A 6,011-nucleotide genomic window follows, 5' to 3' on the forward strand; every position below is an offset into this window, starting at 1 on the left:
TCCGCTCCTGTTTTTCCACAATCATTTAACATGTTCTGTTTGCATATAAGTGGATACTTTCTCAGGGTTGTCCATTTCAGTGTGTGGTGTGTAGCCTTGTTATTCTACTTTAAAATCACTAAATATATTGCAAGGTTTGTCTACTGTCATTGCACCTGTTTTAATTGCAACCTCTAAGCCACCATTTTCTTGTATTGGGATCATTGCAGTTAACGGTGAGGCCACCAGAGGGCGACACCGTATAGTTTTAAACCAACTCTTTCCTTTCCCAAGCAGCCACTGTTTACCATTAGATTCCAACAATGTTTGCGTCACGTCCTTCATTAAACAAAGTTAGGACTTGGCTATTTGGTTGGCAAACATGTGCAGTCGTTTTACTATGAACTCACTATGTACATATGTATTGATGTACTGCCGCTGGGACAATTTGTTTCTCAAAACTTGATTAAACAACCATCTTACAGTAAAAAATTTTTTTTATTATTTCTGTACAAATAACACAAAATGTCCATTGGATTGATACAGCATATACAAAACTAAATAACTGTTTGATCATTACATAAACTAAACAATGTTTTATAACAAAATTTAAACCAAACAAAGCGTTCAATTCAAAGGCATGTTTCTAGATACTTCCATCCAGCTACAGTATATATCCGTTTTCTACCGCTTGTCCCTTTTTATAGATACTTATGTTGAGTAAATACAATTTTAAAAAAAGCAACTTAAATCTGTCCAAGGCGATTTCAATGATCAGTCCCTTGAGTCTAAATGTTTACCTACAACATAGTTTTGTTAGAAAATTAAAAAAAAATATTACCAGCAATCGAGCATTTTGACCCTCCAAAGCCACAACAGAAAATTATTTAAAAAAAAAAAACATTTATTACCAGCAGTCTTGAGCATTTTGATCCTCCAAAGCCACCATAGAAATAAAAAAAATTAATACCAGCAAACTTGAGCATTGTGACCCTCCAAAGCCACCATAGAATATAAAAAGATGTATATTACCAGCCAACTTAAGCATTTTGACCCTCCAAAGCATTATAGAATATAAAAAAAACATACTACCGGTAAACTTGAGCATTTTGACCCTCCAAAGACACCATAGAATATAAACAAAATATTACCAGGAAACTTGAGCATTTTGACCTTCCAAAGCCTCATAGAATATAGAAAAATATATTACCAGTAAACTTGAGCATTTTGACCCTCCAAAGCCACCATGCAAAAAAAACATTTATTACCAGACAACTACAGCATTTTGACCCTCCAAAGCCACCATAGAAATTAATTTTTTAAAAATATTACTAGCAAACTTGAGCATTTTGACCTTCCTAAGCCACAATAGACAATAAAAACATTTATTACCAGTAAACTTGAGCATTTTTATTTTCCAAAGACACCATGGAAATTAAAGAAACATTTATTACCAGCAAACTTGAGCATTTTGACTCTCCAAAGCCACCATAGAAATTAATTAAAAAATATATTACCAGCAAACTTGAGCATTTTAAACTTCCTAAGCCACCATAGACAAAAACATATATTACCAGTAAACTTGAGCATTTTTACTGTCCAAAGCCACCATAGAAATTAATATGGATGTATTACCAGCAAACTTGAGCATTTTGGCCCTCCAAAGCCACCATAGCAAATAAAAGAAACATTTATTACCAGCAAACTTGAGCATTTTGGCCCTCCAAAGCCACCATAGAAATTAATACAAAAAATTATTACCAGCAGACTTGAGCTTTTTGACCCTCCAAAGCCACCATATAAAATTAAAACATTTATTACCAGCAAACTTGAGTATTTTGACCCTCCTAAGCCACCATATAAATTTATAAAAAATATATTACCAGCAAACTTGAGCATTTTGACCCTCCTAAGCCAACATTGACAATAAAAAACATTTATTACCAGCAAACTTGAGCGGTTTTACTCCCCAAAGCCATCATAGAAAATTTAAAAAACTGTTTTTACCAGCAAACTTGAGTATTTTGACCCTCTTAAGCCACCATAGACAATTAAAAACATTTATTACCAGCAAACTTGAGCATTTTGACCCTCCTAAGCCAACATTGACAATAAAAACAATTATTACCAGCAAACTTGAGCATTTTTACTCTCCAAAGCCACCATAGAAAATTAAAAAAACAGTTATTACCGGCAAACTTGAGCATTTTGACCTTCTTAAGCCACCATAGACAATAAAAAACATGTAATACCAGCAAACTTGAGCATCTTGACCTTCCAAAGCCACCATAGAAATTATTATTTTTTTTTAAATTACCAGCAAACTTGAGCATTTTGACCCTCTTAAGCCACCATGGACAATAAAAAACATATAATACCAGCAAACTTGAGCATTTTGACCCTCCAAAGCCACCATAGAAATTAATTTAAAAAAATATTACCAGTAAACTTGAGCATTTTGACCCTCCAAAGCCACCATATAAAATTAAAACATTTATTACTAGCAAACTTGAGCATTTTGATTCTCCTAAGCCACCATATAAATTAATAAAAAATATATTATCAACAAACTTGAGCATTTTGATCCTCCTAAGCCAACATTGACAATAAAAACATTTATTACCAGCAAACTTGAGCATTTTTACTCCCCAAAGCCACCATGGAAAATTAAAAAAACTGTTTTTACCAGCAAACTTGAGCATTTTTACTCCCCAAAGCCACCATAGAAAATTTAAAAAACTGTTTTTACCAGCAAACTTGAGCATTTTGACCCTCCAAAGCCACCATTGAAATTAAAAGAGTTTACCAGCAAACTTGAGCATTTTGACCCTCCTAAGCCAACATTGACAATAAAAACAATTATTACCAGCAAACTTGAGCATTTTTACTCTCCAAAGCCACCATAGAAAATTAAAAAAACAGTTATTACCGGCAAACTTGAGCATTTTGACCCTCCAAAGCAAAAATATTACCAGTAAACTACAGCATTTTGACCCTCCAAAGCCACCATACTTCCGGATAGTAACACCTGTTAGCTCGTCGTCTCCAAGAGTTTTTACACAACTATTAATGACACCCAGGTACGTTTTAAAGTTTTAAATCTTCAAATCGATGTGTTTTGGGTACAAAGTGATTCAATAAATAGCGCAACGTTTTTATTTATTTATTTTTTTAAAGGGGTTGCCCTTTAAGATTCTTGTCACGTGTCACGTGTCACACTTACAGGTTGGCGTGGAAGTCTCTTGTGGATCTTTCACGCTTTTGTTAAGTTTTGTTGGCGTATGTTTCTTTTACCTTAGTATTTACGTGTGTGTGTGTGTGTGTGTGTGTGTGTGTGTGTGTGTGTGTGTGTGTGTGTGTGTGTGTGTGTGTGTGTGTGTGTGTGTGTGTGTGTGTGTGTGTGTGTCACTGTCCACGCGTGTCACTCTGCGTGTTTTTGGGGGGCGGGGGCGCCACGTGTCTGTTGTGCGTGGAAAAAGCAGGCAGCCTGGAGGGTTTCTCCCATGACTCTTATCTGGGGGTCTCCAGGGACTCCTTTTAGCTCCTCCTGGATGCAAATGAAGGCCTGGAAAAAACAGGACTATAGAGGGGGGAGGTGATGAGACGTTAGAGTGAAAGTGGATGGATGGAGAATGAATGATGGGTCAGCTGGAGAAAAACGCTGTTTAAGAAAAAACAAAATAAAAACGTATTTAGTGGGGGAGACATTAGATGAATTAAATAGATAACCTCCACACAATTGAAGAGAACGTGTGTGCAGGCTTGCAAAATAGAACTATTTAAAAATAAAGTTAGATATAAGCTTTAGTATTTGTGATGTAAGGACTTTAAATCACTTTGGCCCCTCAGTTAATAACTTCAAAAATATTTGTATTAATAGGAAATTTACATATCTTATATTAGTATAATATTTTAAGTTTACCATGAATGCAATTTGTATTTCACATGGTTTTATATACATATTATTTAATCTCATGTACTTATTCATAATAGGTACTATTTACAGTTGTATGTGTTTTTTATATATTATATGTGCATATTTAGTCATAGTATGTGTGTGTGTATATATATATATATATATATATATATATATATATATATATATATATATACACAGTACATATATACACTATAATATAATTAAAGTCACGGTGGCAGAGGGGTTAGTGCGTCTGCCACACAATACGAAGTTCCTGCAGTCCTGGGTTCAAATCCAGGCTCGGGATCTTTCTGTGTGGAGTTTGCATGTTCTCCCCGTGACTGCGTGGGTTCCCGCCGGCTACTCCGGCTTCCTCCCACTTCCAAAGACATGCACCTGGGGATAGGTTGATTGGCAACACTAAATTGGCCCTAGTGTGTGAATGTGAGTGTGATTGTTGTCTGTCTATCTGTGTTGGCCCTGCGATGAGGTGGCGACTTATCCAGGGTGTACCCCGCCTTCCGCCCGATTGTAGCTGAGATAGGCGCCAGCGCCCCCCGCGACCCCAAAAGGGAATAAGCTGTAGAAAATGGATGGATGGATGGATATATATATATATATATATATATATATATATATATATATATATATATATGAATAAGCGGTAGAAAATGGATGGATGGATATATATATATACATATATATATATATATATATAAAAGGCCTTTGCGATATGGCCTTTTTTTACTATCTGGATATTTTTAGGCCATATCACGATACACAATGTATATCTCGATTATGTGCCTTAGCTTTGAATTAACATTTGATGCATATAATCACAGCAGTATGATGATTCTATGTGTCTACATTGAAACATTAGTGTTCCTACTGCATTAATATATGCTCATTTTAAACTTTCATGAAGAGAGGGAAATCACAACTAAGTCAATTGACCAAAATTGTATTCATTAAAGGCCTACTGAAATGAGATTTTCTTATTTAAACAGGGATAGCAGGTCCATTCTATGTGTCATACTTGATCATTTCGCGATATTGCCATATTTTTGCTGAAAGGATTTAGTAGAGAACATCGACGATAAAGTTTGCAACTTTTGGTCGCTAATAAAAAAGCCTTGCCTGTAGTAGCAGACGATGTGCACGTGACGTCACGGGTTGTGGAGCTCCTCACATCCTCACATTGTTTACAATCATGGCCACCAGCAGCAAGAGCGATTCGGACTGAGAAAGCGGCGATTTCCCCATTAATTTGAGCGAGGATGAAAGATTCGTGAATTAGGATAGTGAGAGTAAAGGACTAGAAAAAAGAAAAAAAAATAGACGGCAGAGCGATTCAGATGTTATTAGACAAATTTACTCGGATAATTCTGAAAAATTCCTTATCTGCTTATTGTGTTACTAGTGTTTTAGTGAGAATATATGGCCGTACCTGTACAACCTGAAGGTTGCAGGGGTTGGCCACGGGTGTGGTGACCGCCACTGTCTCTGAGGGAAACCATGTTTCTCGACGAGTCGAAGGCAGCCGATGCGTCTTCCACGGTGGCATCAACTGATGGTCGGGAGCGGCCGGTCTGGGGGAGGCTTAGAGAGTCCGTAGCTGCCTCTTAGACTGTTTGATTGATTGATGCTTTTATTAGTAGATTGCACAGTTCAATACATATTCCGTACAATTGACCACTAAATGGTAACACCCGAATAAGTTTTTCAACTTGTTTAAGTCAGGATCCACGTTAATCAATTCAGGTGCAGGAGGAACGACGCAACTCTCCGCTCATGTCTACGGTAAGAGCCGACTTACTACCAGCATTTTCTCACCAAAACCTGCCGGTTGACATGTGGTAGGGGACCATGTTCGCTTGACTGCTCTGTTCCATAGTAAAGCTTCACCGTCATCTTCGGGAATGGAAACAAGGAAACACCGGCTGTGTTTGTGTTGCTAAAGGCGGCCGCAATACACCACTTCCCACCTACATCTTTCTTCTTTGACGTCTCCATTATTAATTGAACAAATTGCAAAAGATTCAGCAACACAGATGTTCATAATACTGTGGAATTATGCGATGAAAAGAGACAACTTATAGCTGTGAACGGTGCT

The sequence above is a fragment of the Nerophis ophidion genome, linkage group LG03 (genome assembly GCF_033978795.1).
Source record: "Nerophis ophidion isolate RoL-2023_Sa linkage group LG03, RoL_Noph_v1.0, whole genome shotgun sequence".
Taxonomy (NCBI): Eukaryota; Metazoa; Chordata; class Actinopteri; order Syngnathiformes; family Syngnathidae; genus Nerophis; species Nerophis ophidion.